This window comes from Ambystoma mexicanum, chromosome 4p (genome assembly GCF_040938575.1).
Source record: "Ambystoma mexicanum isolate Mex_15411 chromosome 4p, UKY_AmexF1_1, whole genome shotgun sequence".
In the NCBI taxonomy this organism is placed as follows: domain Eukaryota; kingdom Metazoa; phylum Chordata; class Amphibia; order Caudata; family Ambystomatidae; genus Ambystoma; species Ambystoma mexicanum.
In genome coordinates, this window is record NC_090927.1 from 273276039 (window position 1) to 273295071 (window position 19033).

Consider the following 19033-nt stretch of genomic DNA (forward strand, 5'->3'; position numbering starts at 1 on the left):
TGCCATCTTTTCTTCCCCTGGTATGCTGCCTTCACGCACCCTATTCTTTCTTCTCTCTGTATTTTCTAAACCAAAAAACCCTTTCTATGGGCTTTTTTCCTGCCTTGTTTTGCAGCTTAACTTTCTGGAGTGTTTCTGCTCCGATGGCTTAGCCTCTTGCAATGTGCGCCCCATGCTGTGATATGTTTTCGCTTCTTGTGGCAACTGACAGTGTTCCTGTTATGTGTTTGATTAGAACACCAGCTTCGGTGACAAATGACAAATCTTGAGATGCGCAGTGTATGTGCTCCTCCTCTGGAGTGGCGCACATGTGGTAATGTTGTGGAACATTATTGCCCCTGGTGAAACCGAGGGCCCAAATTGAAATGTCTACAAGTATGGTGATCCCACATCTTTCCTGGAGAACAACTACAGTATATATGGCTGTAGGTGAAAGCCAGGTAAAAGGAGTGTATAATAAGTGCGAAGGTCTGAACTTCCTGTGACCACCAAAATCAATGGTCTTGTTGAGAGATTGAACAAGAATGTAAAAGGTTTGATAGTGGCCTGGAAAAGCACCTGCCTTTCACGTGCTTACAGGGAGTTGGCACAGATGTGGTTTGAGTCCAATGGCTTCAAACGTCTGTTAAGGGTGTTTGCATAGAAGAAGTGGGTACTCATGTAGCCCTTACCAGAGAGAAGCACACCAAGACTTGACTCATTGTCTGGTCTCTAGGGATCAGAGCAGAGGTGGACGTGTAATATAAATCATTAGTACGCTGTACCACTAGTTTGTTTGCATTTTACAGACCGTACCTTTTGTTCAAAGGCTCAAGAAACCCGTTTGGACGCTTTTTTCATTCTTCCAAGCCAGTTAAAGAATCGTCTCAGGCCGGACATTGAAGCACTACCAGTTTCCCAAGTCTTAGCGAGGGGGACAAAGGGACACACAGACACACACACACAAACACTCTCTCTCTCTTCTTTTATCAGTGGCAGAGCCTTTCACTCAGGAGGAGTGCACTGGCGCAAGACGACGCAGAGCAACACAGGTTCGATCCCCAGGTCTGCGCTTAGAAACCTCTGGGTATTAAGCGCGTTATAAATAACCAATTATATTATATATATATATTACACAGCCTGTGGTAGCAGCCGTGTAGTTATGGTTAAATTGTTCAACCATTAGGAAGAGCACATTTTGGGCGGCTTATAACTTCGCCCCCCCGGAGGAATCCTCCCGAAACTTTGCAAAACATGTATTTTTGTTTTGTTTTAATGATAAATTATATTAATTTTATTTATAACAAACAAAGAACCAAAATGAACCAGACAGTGAACAACAGTCATAGCTTTCAGGTATTACATACAGTGTCATATGTCCACCGCCTCCCCATTACCCTCTCCTCCCCCTATCTCGAGCCTACTCCTCTTCACCACCTTCTGCCCCTCTATCTGGGGGTACTCCCTTCTCCGCTCCCCCGAGGAATCATCATCTTCTAGATAGGTCTGGGCAGACCCAGACAGTGTAGCTACTAAGTGCCTCCAGGCTATCAATGTCTCTGCTTCCTCACCCCCCCCCCTCTATTAACTGCTTCGCTCCATACCACCATTTCTGCATCCATCCATTTCCGGAGGTCATGCCACCAAACGTCTACTTTTGGCCTATTGCTTGCTTTCCAGCCCATAGCAATTCTGTGCTTGGCCAGTATATAAGCCAAGTCTTTGCGTTTACACTGCCATGTTTCAACTTACGTGGCCTAGGAATCCCCCCCACCATGCACACACACAAAGATTCCACTTCGAGCCTAATCCCCTTCTCAGTCAACAGGTGGGCCACCTCCCTCCAGAATTTCCTTATTTCTGGGCACGCCTAGAAAATATGTATCAGTCCCGAGTTCACCTCCCCGCATTTAGGACATGTTTGTGTTCCTGCATTCTTAAACTGTGCAATCTTCTGAGGGGTCATATATGCTCTATGGGTAACATATAACTGGATTTCTCACGTTCCTGGACACTTTTTTGTGGTATCCCTGAACCCCCACCCACAACCCCATCACTCATAGATTCCCCAGATTCTTCTTCCCAGTCCCGTCTCAACTGGAGCCCCTCCTTTCCCGCCCTTCACATCAGCAATTCGTAAATTCGGGAGACCTCATGGCCTCCCTCTGATACATCATAAAATGTTTCTGACCCTCCAGCACTATTTCTGACCAAGTGTCTTTTATCTTCTGCGCCAACCTAGTATAAGTAATATACTGTCCCCGGTGTAGACCGGTGTCTTCCACCAGTGTGCCAAACTCCACTGCCTTCCCATCTTGCCACACATCCCCCATTGTTGCTATACCAGTCGGTTCCCAATGCCTCCGAACTATCTTCCTCAATTGCTCGTCTACTCCTTTCAGTGCCACTAGCTGCATTTGTGAGGAACACGGGATCGGGTTCTCCATGGCCTGAAAAGCCCTTCGCCAAATCTTCCATCCCAAATCTAACATTCTTGTTCCCCCATTTTGCTGTGGTTTCGCCAACCATATCCACTCTTTTAGGAAAAACAGGACACATTCAGCTGTCAACAATCTGGACTCTGACGTGGAGTCTTTCGATAATCACCTAGCCACATATTGTAGTTTGCTGGCCAGATAGTACATCTCGAAGTTGGGCAATTTAATGCCCCCCTTGGTCATACGTGTTTTGCAGTTTCCATAGTGCTATTCTGTTTCTAGTGTTGTGCCATATGAACCCTCTGCATATACTTTGGAGTTTAACAAAGAATCGCTTGTGTATCATGTATGGTATATTCACAAAGAAGTGTAACAACCTAGGCAGCACCACCATCTTTAACGATGCCACTCTCTCCATCATGGTCAAAAGGAGCTTGGCCCAGAACCTCATACTATTTTCAATATTAGCCACCGCCTTCTCTGTGTTTTGTTTTTATTCGGTCTCAACAGTGTGATATACATCAATCCCCAGGTCTCTGAAGGTCTCGGTCTCCCATTGGATTTGTAATACCGGCAGTTCCTCTCGTGGTATCCCTTTATATCTTCCCAGTGGAAATATACATGATTTCCTAGGATTCACTGTTATGCCAGACAGCACCGCGTATTGTCCCATTACTTCCAGCATATATTGCAGGTTCTCCTCGGATATCTCAAGTACAGCAGCATATCGTCAGCATACATTGATATCAGGTGTTGCCCCCCCCCCCTCGTGCTGATCCCCACCTCTCTATATTGTTGCCTCAAATATATCGCAAGGGGCTCCAATGCTAAAATAAACAGCATCAGGGACCACATGCATCCCTGCCTAGTACCCCTGCGGAGCTGTCATTGATCTGAGATGGTTGCCCGTGGTGTACTGTATAGCAGTTGGACCCATCTCAGATACGTGGGCCCAACCCCGTATTCCTTCAAGGCCACCATCAACCAAGGCCATTTGACAGAGTCGAAGGCCTTCACTGCATTTAATGAAATTATTGCACCCTCCTGGGGGTCCTTTTCCGTTTGTTCTATAACATGATGGAGCCTTCAAAGGCTGTCTAATATGATTCTGCACGGAACGTACCCGGTCTGATCAGGATGTATCAGTTTATTGATGACTGGTCTCCATGGGTGTAATTTCAGGGGGGGACAGGGGTGTTTGTCCCCCCCAACTTTCATGGCACACTATTTTGTCCCCATTCATTTGGCTGGGGCACCTTTTCTTCAGATGTCATGTCCTCCCCAACATTTTCAGCAAAGTTACTCCACTGCTGGTCTCAGCCTATTCGCCAGCACTGCCGTAAGAATCTTGCTATCCTGATTAAGCATGGATAGCGGTCTATATGACCTTAGTCCATGCATGGTTTATTAGGCTTAAGAAGCAGGATGATAATTGCTTCCCTCAGAGATTCTGGCAATGCCCCCCTGTCCAACGACTAGGTTGACCATAGAAAAAGAGGGATGTTCAACTAATGGTTGTACACCTTGGTGGAAAATATTGTTTTTAAAATTCTAGTGAGCAGATGAGCGGGAAGAATTAAAATATGTTCTAACTTCTATCTGTGCTAACATTCTGGCTTTGCTCCAGATTTTATACATTGACATATTTGTTGCTAATATGGACATTTTTTGCTTGCATGATTTGGCTTCATAGATAAGCGGTGTAGCAGAATTTACTAGGGATTGACCCTTATGGAGGGATAGTTAGTGTTGGTTGGATGGAAAGTTTAGCTAAGCACTAGCCTTTTCCAATATACAAGCAAGTGTTTTTGACTCCTTTTATACTTCCTTGGTCGAGGCAACGGGCTCTTCAGACCATGTAATAGCCTGGTCCCCCAGGGCAATCAGGGTTTTGCTTTTGCGCCCTACCCTCCTGGGTGGCCCCTACGCTCCTTCCAACTCCCTGTTCACCATCTTTACACCGGTGCCGCTCTGTTTTCTACTGGCTCAGTCCGGCGAGGCTTCTGACTGCGTCTTTAGCAGCTGCAGGGCGTCTTCACACGCTCAGCAGCATGGCCTGGTGCTGGATTGCCTGTTGGTGCAAAAGGACAGGGCAAAGCAGATCACTTCCCCAGTTCCCCTTGGAGCACCATCTCTGAGGGCCTCCACACACATCACTCAGGCTTCTGCTCGGCCGTACACTACACCAGGTATGTATTCTGCGCTCGGCTTCAGATCGGGCCCCACTCAGCCCTAATGTGTGCAGTTTTCGAACGTTGGAGCCTCTGCACTTATTTCAAGGTGGCACTCATCTGACTCCCCATCTGTTGAGTGCCATTACACAGTGTTGTACAGGTGAGAAGGATAGTTTAACTGATGTTTTCCCAAGGGGGCCTCAGAGCTAACATGTAAGGTGGCCATCTTATCCACGCCCCCTAGCAGCCCTTGCCTCTTTTGACCATGACTATAAATACCTCTGCGAACAGTTGCACACAAATGCTGTTGACACTTCAACATTTTCAAAAGGCTTGGGAACCAGTTAGACCTATACTATAATAAGGCAGCTGTCACAGCTGCACGTTGGTTGCTGTGGCATTGATGGTGTAGAGGGAAACGAACAGCCCATAACACTGCTGCATCACCAAGGACAACGTGGGTGCCATCACGTTCTGTTTCAAGCGGTCTAGTTAATTTTCAAGATGGCCGCTTGCATCGCGTCTATTTATCATATACCGGCAACCCATGGCGCTCTACACGTTGCAACCCTTTTCATCTCGACTTTTGGGTAAGAAGCTGAGTTTTCCTCCTGTATGTTTGCCTTTGTCTGAGCATCTTTGTTTTCCCCTTCTGACCGCTCATTCGCTTGTTTTCCGTTCTGCCGCTAGTGGATTCCCCTTCTTCCCTGTTCACAGGCCACTGTCTTCCTGTCATTCATTTCTCCAGTGCTCCTGCTCTGTAAATCTACTAACCTGATTCTCTTCTGCCATCCCTCTGGGGAGCCCTTACCTACTCTTATCATTAGGCTTCCATTGTGGGAACAGTTCTGTGTGACTACGTTGGTAGTTGCTACACTATCTGTAAGAGAGACCGCTTTGTTTTGTCAGCTATCTACTTGGAGAAGGGTTTTATGCCTTTGGATTTTTCCCTGTGTGTTTTGGACAAATCCTTCCTGTCCGCCGCTCTGTCCTATGTGTTGCTACCTACAGAAGTCCATAATGGCGGCAGGTCAGGATAGGCCTCTTCTCTACAAGGAGCAACTTCACAACAAGGCAAGGACACAGAAAGAAAAACCCAAGACTCCTCAAAGAGGATCCGACTCATCAGACTCAGGTGAGAGCAGCACAGTAGCTTCACTACTTGTCAAGAACCAAAAAAAAGGCAATTTGCTTCATATATTTAAGTCTGGGTTCATAAACTAATTGCCATTGAAGAAGCAAAGGTCAGGTACAGTAAAGACCAAGGTTTACTGCAAGAAGACATGATTGATTGATTATTTTATTTCTATCATGCTCGTACACAAGTGTTTCAGAGCGTGACAAGGCAAGGGAGGGGAACAGGGGAGAACAAAACAGCGATTTTACTAGACCCAGTGACATTGAGAACGCGCAAGTGCATGGGAGAGGGGGGAGGGGAAAAGTGCATGGAAAGGGGGAGAAGTGGAAAATGCGAAACAGAGGAGAAAACAGATAAATAACAATAAATAAATAATAAAGGTAACAAACAGTGGTAATGCAGTGTCATGATGCCTACCCCCGGGCATCCGGATCAAGTCCATCAGCCGTGGGAGCAGGCATCCAGATACTTGTTAAAACCCCAGCAGCCCCGGCTGGGGGCTGTTTGGGTTCAGTCCTGGCGCCTTAGGCGCCAGGCTCATCTTAGAAACCAGTCCTGGCGCCATAGGCGCCAGGCTCATAGACATTACTTACCTCATGCAGACCATGCTGCAAATGAATCCAAGCCAACGTGAGGCCTGGATGGCACTATTTTGTTACAGGGACTATTTTTTACTCGGGTGTGGTTCTAGGGAACTTCTTACCTGGAACTACTTTGGAGGCTATTTAAACCACGCCCGAACAGCAGCACACGCTTCGCGTTATTCTGCATCCTGCAGCGTAACGCTCACCGTGCCTGCAAGTCAGCATCCAGTCTTCTGCCACGCCCGCCTCAAATCCGGAGCTCCTAGAAAAAGGGGGAAAAGGAAGAAAAGGTTAGATCACGGACATTATTTTAATTCCTTACCTGATTCCGGATCCAGCACGTCTCCGAGCCTGGAAAGGACATTATTCCAGCACGCGTCGCATCGCCAGCAGCAGCGCCGCTTTATACTCACCAGTCCACAGTATCTTTCGACTCGGCGCTGCCTCCATCATTTTCTTCGTCGAATTCCAGCACCTGGGGGAAAACAAAAGAAACAACAAGGTGAGCCAAGAGAGCCGACAAATACAATCTCTTACCACCATAGGCTTACCTGATTTACCACCAGAGGCATTACCCTTTAATACGCCTCATCTTCATATGCCGCACCTATAAAGGGAGAGAAAACAACAAGTTAAACTCTTGCAACTTTTACCGGACAGTGTTGGGTAATACAGATTCTTACCTGAACGCCATCAGCTGCCTCCAGGCAACATTCTTTTGAACCAGGTGCAATTCAACAAGGGAATGGAACAAGAGTGAACATCGGACATATTGAACTCTTTGAACTTTATAAACCCCGGAGTCAATATTCCTCCGGAACTCCTCCAGTACCTTCAAACCAGTGAAGTAACTGGTATCTACGCGCCTCTGCATGCCATGCAGGATGGAGAGCTCATCATTTAAAAACATAAGGTGAGGTTACTAAAAGGGGATATCGGAGGTGAAAAGGGGGGAGAACGAGAACAGTGGGAGGGGGCCATCACTAAAATCCACAGGTGGCTAAATCCCTTTCTCCACTTGCAGGAGAATACTTCTACGGATCAAGCAGACGAGATTAGGCGGGCCAGTCCAGACAGTCATCTCGGCACTACGCATCACTTTGGTGGAGACCACAGCTGTCCGGGTCCGATCGACGCCGCTGTGGGAACCAGGTGAGCGTAACATGCAGCCAGCAATTTGCAAGTGCTAGGTTTAAGGCAGCAGACAGAGTAGGTCTCATAAGTGCAGGAAAAAAAAGGGGGGGATGTATGGGTACAGATACAGACCCCAGTGCAGGGAGTGGCCCATAGGCAGTGCCGGAGGGTGGCAGGGTGAGCAGGTACCTGGGCCCGAAGGACAGAGGGTTGCCAGGTGCATGGTGCCAAGATAGAACAGATCAGCAGGGGAGAGGGGAGCAAAGGCAGAAGAAAAGAGGAAGGTCTTGAGGTGCTTCCGGAGCCGGAGATGGTTCTCCTCAAGTTTTAGAGTGGCAGGGAGGCTGTTCCAGAGGGAGGCCCCAGCCAGAGACAGAGATCTACCCCCAGCTCATTTCTTTGAAAAACGACTGACCCTGAGGGAGTTGGAGATAGAGGAGCGAAGAGCTCGAGAGGGGAGGTATTTGCGGAGGGAAAGCTGAAGGTATTTTGGACCCAGGCTCCAGAAAGCCTTGTGGACAATGCAGAGGGTTTTGAATTTAATCCTTGCATCCACTGGGAGCCAGTGGAGAGATTTCAGAGCTGGAGAGATACGATCCCAGGGCTTGAGGCCAAGGACAAGTCTCGCAGTCCTGTCCTGGATTAGTTGCAGAGGGTGGAGAGTAGAGGTAGGTAGATTTAGAAAGAGGCTGTTACAATAGTCCAAGCTAGAGAGAACCAGAGCTTGGGATACCATGAGCTTCTAGGGGAAGGAGAGGAAAGGCAGAGTACCTTTGAGGAGGTTGAAGAGGGAAAATCGAGATCAAACTCCTGCCCCCTCACCCCAGGCAGATGAAGAGACAGAGGAGCAGGAAGAATAAGGAGCGCAATCATCATTTGCACCAGAATCGAGTACACCCATGGGTGACAAATATGCTGAGAGACATCCACTTCACCAACATTGCAACCTACATGCTGCATTAGCCTCAATGCAGCAATACCAGAATCTACAAAACACAAGAATCCCTGTTTAAAGGCTTGCAGATGCTTATATGAATTAACCTGATCTAACTGCACAGTGTAAAGCCATGTTTCACGAAAATTACAGCCAAATGCATTTGTCTCACTGAACACCAGCCGCAGTGGGGATTCGTGCTGACTTCAGCAATGCTCCTCGCAAACCCAGAAGCAGCCAAGGTCTTACAGTAAGATAAGATTCCGTTCCTTGAACGACAGTGAACTCTGGCAGACAAGCATTTTTAATTATTCACAAATACGATTGATTCAGAGCAGAACATCCAGGGCCCAGCGTTTTTTCGCCTGGGAACGAAAGACATTTTCGCAAAGACCCACATATCATTTGAAACATAATTGTAACAAGAATGGCTCAGCTCTGGCCAATGAACACCGAGAGCCCAGGGGCGAAAAGCCTGTCCAAGCAAAAACTGATGGGAACAAGTTCATAATGCAACAATTCTAGAATTAGGTAATGGGGTGGCGCATTTAAAACCAGCCCACTGACGCAAAAGTCGTAATGCCCAATGATCAGGCTTCCTATAAGCGCTCCATAGGTAACCTATCACTTAGCAACCAATCGCAGGATGATATAAGTTTCTGGGAGCTGGTCCAATTCTGTGATGTCAGCCTGCAGTGTGTTACAAAGCTGGCTTGCAAGCCAGCCCCGGGGGAAACGGTGCCTGGATTTTCGCTGTGCACGAAGCTCTCTGTGTTTTTTTTTTTTTTTGCTGCCCAGAAATAAACGCAGTTTGGAACATGTTGCTGCCTGCTTGCGACTCTGCTGCATTTCTTTGGGCAAAATGGGAGGTGTTGGGGCCTCCCATAGCTGGGGCCCCCAGAAGCCCTGGTGGGAGTCCAACTTCTCCCCATCAAGGTGCAGTCGGAAATTGGATTTTTTAGAGACCTCAGAGATGTGGACGGAGAAGGAAAGGGTGGAGTCAAAGATGACCCTGAGGTTCTTAGCCTCGCAGGTGGGGGTAGGAGGAGGGCCAAGGGAGGCCGGCCAGAGAGTGAGGGGAAAGGATAGTGAAGGTGTGCCGATGAGGAGGATCTCCGTCTTGCTGGCATTCAGACAAAGATCATTGGCGCACACCAATCTTGAATGGCAGTTAGGCAATAAGAGATGAGAGAGGGAGGGGAGGTGGCAGAGGGCAACCTGAAAATGAGTCGAGTGTCGTCAGCGTAGCACTGGAAATTTGAGCAGAAAGTGGCAATGCAGTGGGCGAGAGTTGCCAGGTATTGGTCGAAAAGCCAGGGCGAGCGGTTAGACCTCTGGGGAACACCACAGGTAGAGAGGAAGATAGATGAAAGGAAGGAGCCAAGTTGGACCTGGGTGGGTCGATCTGAGAGGAAAGAGGTCAGCCAGGCCAGAGCCTGATCAGTGATACCCAGGTTTTCACAGAGACAGTTGAGCAGGATGGTATGGTTGACCATGTCGAGGGCAGAAGAGAGATCGAGGAGGATGAGGACAGAGGGAATGTTAGAGTCAAGGTTGGAGACCAGACCTTCACGGATGTTTGGGAGAGCAGTTTCCATGCTTCTGGCAGCTCTGAAGCCAGACTGGTGGTCATGGAGACAGCCAACAGAATTGGAATGAAGGTTAAGCTGAGAGATGGCCAACTTTTCCAGGAGTTTGCCAAGAAAGGGAGTAATGGAAATTGGGCGATAATTAGCTGGACAAGAAGGATCAGCTGTGGGTCTCTTAAGAAGAGGATGCACAAAGGAGTGCTTCAGAGGGGAGGGGAAGGATCCAGAGGCAAAGGAGTAGTTGCAAAAATCAGCAAGGGCCAGAGCGAGGGTGTCAATGTGGTCCTTGATGGTTTTAGAGGAACAGGGATGAACCTGTTTTGAAGAGGCTTTCATAGATTGGACTTGTCTAGCGACCTCGTCAGGGGTGAAAAGAGGAAAGGACGAGAAGGATGGTTGCTAAAGGAGGGTCAGCAAGCACAGGTGGAGAGGGAAGAGGAGGGGTGTGGGTGGAGAGCGTGGACAGGATGTCCTGGGTTTTTTAAATGAAGTGAGAGGCAAAGGCATTGCAAAGAGCCTGGGAGGCAACAGGAGGGGTAGAGACAGCAGCAGGGTTGGCCAGCTCCTTGTAGATTTTAAAGTGCCTTGGAAGTGTAATTGGTCATCTACAGCACAGCATGGTAATTTCCCTCCTATTAAAAATGCGGACTCCCTTCTGCACTGCAGATCTCCTCCACCCTTCTTAGCACTCCACGTGTACTGGTTTTGTTCCAGAGCCATAGAGACTGACAAAGCAGCAACCAGGAGGTTCTTCAAACCCGCCCTCATCATATGGGATGGTACTGCTCTTACACCAATCTACCTAACTGCAAAACTCGTGGCTCAGGTGGAACCTTCTCCTCTAGGGACCAGTCCATTGCAAGACTCCAGAGTAAACTGGCAGGCATAGACAAAAACAAAGAAACAGTTTGTCTTTTGCTATGACCCAACCTGGAATGAAATGACTGTTCGAATGCTCTTACAGGTCAGGAAGGAACATAAGGCCATGCTCTTGAGGACATAACTTGGGGTCACTTAGGACCTGCCTCTCCTAGGTATATACCCACCCCTGAACTAGGGGATGTCCAAGATACTGTAACCTGAGACCTCCCTCCTTTTCGCCGACCTGTTAAACGCAAATTACTTGTACAGTGTTTCCTTGCTCAGTTCACATTATATAAACCCAAATATAAATACACACGTTTTCAGATTGAAAGGAAGAGAAATAAATGGAGACAGCAAAAAAAGATTAAATTGAGATGGTAATGGAAGAAACGTAGCATTTGCAAATGCCTATCTGCAATTGTATGCCCTCATAGCACTCAAGGGTCTCTCTGTGTACAGCGCTGCAAGGGTTTTAGATTTTAGTAGTCCTTACGTCTCCTCACAGATTAACAACAAACAGTGCATGGCAAGGTAAAGATGTATTTGAGAATGGCAGACACAAATCTGAAAATACTTTTTATCTCCTACAAAAGGCAAAGAAAAATGTGAATAAATGAAATATAGCAAAAAGAAGGTTGATGTTACTATGACACACAGGTCATGCAACATGTTTGGCTGTAATAACTTAGTAGGGGTGTGCAAAGACAAGCCATAGAAACCTGCTAAATTGGCACTGATTGGTGATGTGGGATAGATGTATATTGCTATCGTGGGAAATCACTCGGAAAACAAATCAAGAGGGAGATTTCAGAAACACGGGTGTGTGTTCGAGGCAGGCTTCAAAGGGTAGATTGTGTAGGAAGAATGGTGAACAGGACAGTGGGAGATGGTGACAGTTTCAAGACAGAAGCAGGTAACAGAGAGAAATCATGCAGCCAGACCTCACTAAAGTATCCCATTTTTAGGGTGGGATACTAGGCACCCATGACCAGGATCATATTATCAGTGTTGCTCAGCCTGAATGTGCCACGACAAGGTGAATTGCTCTCAGGATACAATTAGTTTTATGAAGTCGGGCGTGCTTGAAGGGATAGGGCTGAATGCAACTCCCCCGAGAGTAACTGGTCCGCCGTAAACAAACAAGAAGAACAATATGAATAGAAGCAAATAACCACTTTACTACAATTAATACTTTACTCGACATCAGAAAAAATGTCCACTGGTGAATATAGAGTTCGATGAAGAAAAACACAGCAATGTACTCTGCTAGTTATTGTCTGCTTGAGAGAAGTCGGATCCCATCCTTGCATTGTTTTTGTGGACGTGAAGGAGGTCACATCTTGCACAGATCACCTTATCATGTGCACTCTTGCTTTGCTTCATCTAGGCACATCTGTCACTTTTATGTTTGACTTCTTAACAGGTGTCTAAAGTTCTGGAGCATTTGATATAATTCTTCGTAAACAATCTTGATTTGTCCGTCTTTTTGTTTTCCTGAAAAATTGATAGATTTATGAATAGCCAATAAAGAACACATAGAGCACTAGTGATGTCAATCACAGACTATTTATTTATTCATCTCATTTATAACGCGCACAAACAGCGCGGAAGCATTGAGAATGCAATATGCTGTATGCTTTGCAATATGTTGTATGCTTGTCAACCAAAACCAGCTTTTAACAAGCTGCACAGGGCCCGAATCTTTCTGGGAGTGCACAGAAATTGATCGCATTACCCTGCTGGCACTGTATGTATTTCAGTATTAAGTTCAATATGCTCCCTTTTTTATTCACAAATCTTACTGGGACAAAGAACATTAACTGCAAATCTGCTACACCCTTGCCAGAAATCTGCCTTGCATCATATCCTACTTTATCTGCCAAACAAAGGTTAACAGAAGACACTTTGGCGGAGATCCTGAGCAAGCAGATGTCGTTGACAAGGCTGCTCTCATCTCAGAGCCATCAGTGAGAGTGGTCTACACTCCTTGCTTTAGTGTTCTTCATTCCATAATTGGTGAACTCATACACCAGCCTCTAGCACATTGGGCTTGTGTACGAACGATCATGTTACAATATGAATACAACTGTTACAAAAACAAACATTGATAATTAGGAGGCACATACTTTCCATGCAATGTCCTCTCCTTCTTAAAGACATTGCATCAGAATGTAAGGAAGTCCCTGAAATTCATACTTCAATTTGCTGCTTACTTCACAAAACACGGGTGCTCCACCATCATGCAGTGAGTGGCCCACTGAGGCAGAAGAGCAACGCCAAGCAGCCCGGTGACCCAGTGGAATCTTCTACAGATGAGATGCACCCAAAATGGCACTAGTGAGACAGTGGGCCTCATTACGAGGTTGGCGGTAACCCGCCGGTGCGACGGGCGGGTCAGCCCCAACCCTGTAACACTGAATCTGGCAACTGACTTCCCGGTGCCACACGGAAATTACAAGTCCCGGCGGCGCAGGAAGTCAGGCGCCGGATTTTGTAATTCCCCATTCCCATATAGTCCTATTGGACTCTATGGGAGTGGGGAGATGGAAGCACCGGCTAACGGCGCTGGTGCTTTCGTGACAAGTGTGTCTACCGGGGACGCTGCGCCCAGTAGGACAGACCTGCCGGGTGTGATGGCCCCGGCAGGCAGACTCGTAGTGTGGCGGTCCAGAAACAAGGGTACCGGGAAGCTTACTATTAGTATTAGGGAGGGACGGTAGGTAGGAAATAGGATTTCTGGACACAGGACTTCATTTATGTATAGCCATTTTGACACCCAGATAAGCACCATTTTTGACATTCATTTGTATAGAGAAGAGCTTAGTATCACAGATTCAGGGAAAGATTACGTCTTTGGAGTCCGAAGAGAGAATACAACTTACGAAAATCATACCCCCTTCACCTTTTCCTGATTGTGATTTACCTCATTGTGCAATATATAATGTAGGCACGAGCATACTCGAAATATCACCTTGGCCCTCATTACGGGTCTGGCGGTAACCATGCCGGTAAAACCGGCAGGTAGCCGCCAGAGATGTAATGATTTACCAGCGCTTGACTTACCATAAACACCGTGGCATTACAACCCTGGCGGTCCGGTAAGTCAGGCGCCGGTAAAATGTTGATGCCCATTCCCGAGGACCACGGAAGCACCGGCATTAATAATGGTGCTGGTCCTTCTGTGAAAGTCTGCGGGCGGGTGCCGTTCCGCCTGCCAGGTCTGACCCTGACGGACCCTACGTGGTTTCCAGCTTTACATTTGCTTTGGCAGAGCAACTGGTCCTTTGTGCCTATTCACATTTTCATGCATTTATTTTGATCTAGCACCCTTCAGATGGTTAATTTTACTAGGACAATAGTCAGGGACGTCATTTCACCAAAATGCCAGGGGTAGCGGAAGTGATATCACATGGTCCTTGACCGCTGATGACATCACAGGAAGTGATGTCATGACCTACCCTGAAATGACATAACGGGAAGCGATGGAACATGACCGTTTACTCCTTGACAAAACAAGAAGTGGCATCACATAGCATTGTTTACAAGTACACTATGAAAAATATGGTTACAATATTACTGTAACGTGATATACATTTCATAGAAGAATGGATCACCATATGTATCGGCAGAAAAAAAACATGCCATAACTGCAACTTGCGAAAGCTAAAATATGTAGTCCGAAATGGATACTCTAAATGCTTTTTGAAGGATTGTGTCACCATTGTGACTTTGAGGTTTTTAAGAACAGACTAAATCAGTGACTCACCCCCTGGAGTGTGCCTGAAATAAACCTTTAACGAGTCTAGCAATTATTGTATGGAATTTCAGAAAGAAAATAGTTCAAATAGCCACATGGCTTTGGCCAACGCCCAGGAGCTGCAATTTATATATATATATTTTTTAAAGTGACTTTTTTTTTTTTTTTTTTTTTGGAGTATCAAGGGAGACCTCAGGGGTAGCAAGAAAGACTAGACGGGTCGCAAGTGTGACCGGGCCCTGGCGACCCCTAAATAACGTCCCTGACAATAGTTAAGGGCAATTCCAGAAAGTGTTATTTAATGCAGCGGTGTAGCTAATGCAAGTGGTTGGGAGTTGTATTGTTAGTACTACTGATAGTTTGCAGCCAGAGCTTTATGTAAACAAGCGATCGTTGGCACAGAGTAACGTGGCACAACATGCTGTTTGCCTTTAAGATAACTCAGTGTGTAGAGCGCTTGCTGCAGAAAAGCGTGTGTATACTGCACGTCAAAGGGTTGGAGGCAACACAGCCCTCCATCCTTCAGAGGTCAAATTATTCTGTGACATTAGATTTGCTAATAAGAACACACATTGGCACAGCACTTAGAAATGAAAAAAAGAGTACAGCACATACATACATTAAAAGTGTCTATAATTTATGTTATGAAATATCATACAAAAACGTTTTCGTACCATGATGCATATTGCATTACAAATCATACTGCGCCTATACAATGAAATACCTCAACATACATAAGTAAATAAAATGCTTCTTTTTATAAAAACAAAATACAATGGACATCATTACGACTTAACTTTTACTTTAATTGATTTATAATGCGCAGCCATGGGCCCTGAGGAATAAGGGCGCAGACAAGACGAACATACAAAAATACAGACCGGACAGAGTCCCAGCAGGTCAGAACAAGCGAGTAGATGGTAGCGGAAAAAAATACCAATATTTCCCTCGGAAATAGCGCCAAAGTGAGGTCACTGCTATCGCCATTGACACTCTAGAGATCTCCGCCTGATTATGAGCAGCAGTACAGTGGCGTTGCATCTCCTTCTTGGCATCGTTTGGACTCCATTGGGACTCCATTAGGGCTTTAGAGAATTTACCACAGGCTAATTCGGTCCACGACAAATCCTCAATTTTTTGGAGGTCAGTTGGAGGCGATGCCGCTCAGCTGTATGCTGGAGGTATCTCCTCCAATTCACCACCAAGCCTATACTTTGGCAGTGTGGTAAAAGTGGCGGTAAATACATTAGCACCAAAAAGAGTGTTGGTTACGCATTGACGGACAGTTACTTTGGCTGCACTGCCAAAATTGAAATGTGGCCAATTGTTTTTATACTATATTTAAAATGTAGTTTAGTCACATATTGGCTACAAGTATAGAACATCATGAAAAATGTCTATCAAGCACACACTTTCACCATTCACTACCACCGCTAGTTCACAAAAACATAGGGGGTCATTACAAGGTGGGCGGTAAGGGATTACCGGCACCGGTAAGGAGACCGGTGCCAGTAATCCCCTACCACCCAATTCCGAGGTCCCTTAGCTGGAACCGTAAGGGACGTGTGGTCGGATCGCACGTCCTTTACGGGTCCCGCTAAGGGACCAGGGCGCTAATAACGGGCTTGCTACTTGCAATCCCGTTATTAGCGCCCTCCCCATTCCCATTGAGCTCTATGGGGGCTCAAATGCGAATGGGGAATGGTTTGTTCAATGGGGACTTACCAGTCCCTCCAGGGTCAGAATGGACCGGTAAGTCCCCATTGAACAACACCGGTGCCGGACCCGTTATTGGAGGCAGCCATGGCGCAAATAGCGCCATGGCTACCTCCAATCTCGGAATCAGGCCCATAGACACCAAATTGGGCCTCATTACAAATTTGACGGTAAATCCTGAGGAATGACCGCACACTCGATTACTATTGCCACCACTTGTAATCAGGCTACACCCACCCAATTACAGGTGTTAGAATGGTAGTTCACACAGTTCATGGAGGCAAAGTGGAGAAGATACCTCCAGCCAAGTGTCAGGGATATGATCCTGTCAAGGGAACCCCAATAACCCTTCTCAAACCAAGGGATAGGGCCTTCCAGGGCCATGTGAGAGTGAATATTTCCCCAAAGGTGGTGTGAGCTCAGAGGGACCACCACCCCTGGCTCCCGTGTATGTATGAGGTCACATGTGGGTATTGTAAGCCCTTTGCTATCCTCGTGCCAGTGGGTACCCGGAGGCATGGCAAACAGAACGACTTGCTATCTCGACGCGAGGAACTACAGCTACCAGCATGCACCAGATGTCTCATATTTCAGGACTGGGTTAATGAATCCCAGAAGGCAGCACCCTCCAAAGGCAAACAAACACTACGAGCTCCATAATGCACATGGGTCCAATGGCCTAGACCCGTGTAGTTGCACTGACATTGAGCGGGAGGTCCAACACCTACCACAATACTCCTAGGCTCACTACATGTAGGCAGTGAAACTGTGGCGCCAGAGAAATAGAGGACGGACAACATCAGAGACTGTATGCAGGCTCAACAGAAATAGAGACTGAAAAAGGGGCAGGGCTAATGGCTCATGAAGACTTGCGTGGAGAAATCCAGCCCAAAAGGCGAAAAGATGGGAGGAGTTGAGATTAGTATTACATACGCAGGTGTTGCACTCTAAAATAAGGTAATTGTTTCCTATAAACTTTTTACTGTTTAAGTGCCAGGATTAAAAGGACATTCCAGCACAATAAAGCCCCTTATCTACATCTATTCTTCTCCCAACCCGATCCTGGATCAGAGGGAGAATTATGTGATTGTGAATTGTTTCCTTCAATTTACATTGAATCTGATGGATTGACATTTTTGTTTCATATCCTGGAAGTCTGGGAAAGGTTTTCCTGATGAAGTATTGGATGATTCACCCAAAACCCATTGGGGATTATCAAAAGCCTCTTTCCTTTGCAGTTGGTGAGCAGGTGCATGTGGATCTAGGTCAACTGGCCTAAGCCCCACACCCCTGTCTATCACCTTAAACTGTTGGCACCTTCCTGTTTTACGCCCTTTTTCCCTACAGCCCTCCAGCCTCTTTTCTTTGCAGTTGGTGAGCAGGTGCAGGTGGATCTAGGTCACCTGGCATACGCCTCACCCACCTTCTTAGCCCTGCCTCTTCTTTTCTGCTCTTAACTCTTAGATCAAGCGGGCATCTATCGCCCGGGTGTCTGAAGTGAAGGGCAGATGAAAGAAAGGGAAATTCCTTTTTTTGACCTGTTCGGACCGGGAGGAACCAGGGCCTGAACACCTGCTCAGACAACAGTTAAGCATGTGCCGACACGTGTTCTCTCCCCATGTCCCACAGGCCATGCGCACCATCACCAGGCAATGCCAACGACAGCACCCCGCCTCTAAGACTCTGCAAGGCAGCAACCTCACCCACATCAGCTTAAAGCCCATCAACACCCCCTCATCATCCACAACACGGAGGTTTATGCTCGCCAACGTCTGCTCAGCTATCACCCATGCCGCAGACATTACTGACCTCATCATAACACACACCTTTGACGCCATCTTCATCACTGAGACCTGGCTGACACCCATCTCCACCCACATCCTAGACGTCCTTGTCGCAGACGACTACAGCAACCAACACAGAGACCTGAGGGCTTGCAGTCAGACCTCGTGGCCCTGCACTAGACCTGACGTCAGCAACACTGGCTCCTTCAAAGCCCTCTCCTGTCACTTCTTGCTCTCCCTGACTGATGCAGACCACCCATGCCCAACACTGCCTTAATCAGAGACTTCACCGACCTGGTCTCCACCATGTCCCTCATGCACGCCAACAATATCTTCCTGGGTGACTTCAACCTCCCAGGCAACAAGGCCACCAAACCGATAAAGGACGCTCTCCTAGGCCTTCTCGACACTCTCCTCCTCACACAGCACATGAAGACCCAACCCACGAGAAAGGTAACATCCTCGACCTAACCATCACAGAACTGTCTTCCCTCCACTACGGGTCTCCTCTCAAGCTTGACTGGTCTGACCACGTAGCTGTAACTTTCAGCATCCTGCACACCACCCCAGGCAAGCACTCCCAGCAGAAACTCAGCAGACAAACCTTCAGGTGCTTCAAGAACTTCCCAGTGGAAGCCCTCACAGAAGACCTTGCCAACCTACACCTTACATAGACCGAACACCCCCAACCGCACTGGGACTCTCTACTGGAAGCACTCAACGCCACCCTCTGAGCCTCCATCGACCAAGACGTGCCTCAAAAACAATGCACCTGCAAACCAAAACTGTCAGCACTGTGGTACACGCAAGAACTCAACCTTACAAAAAGAGGCATCAAGAAACAAGAAAAAACCTGGCACTGCTCCAGGACTGCACCCGACCTGGCGCTCCTGAAGGAACTACGAGCAACCCGCTGATAACAAATCAGAACCGCCAATGCCT

At 47.2% G+C, this 19033-nt stretch overlaps 1 protein-coding gene across 1 annotated transcript in view; it reads right to left on the minus strand.

The window, feature by feature from the left end:
• Positions 1–11992: 11992 nt before the first annotated feature.
• The window catches only part of CYP39A1 (cytochrome P450 family 39 subfamily A member 1), a 747125-nt gene continuing 740084 nt past the window's right edge, over positions 11993–19033 (minus strand). Inside the window, exon 13 of the mRNA XM_069605805.1 lies at positions 11993–12328. The gene's annotated coding sequence lies outside the window, so the exon portion shown is untranslated. The remainder of the gene's footprint in view (positions 12329–19033) is intronic.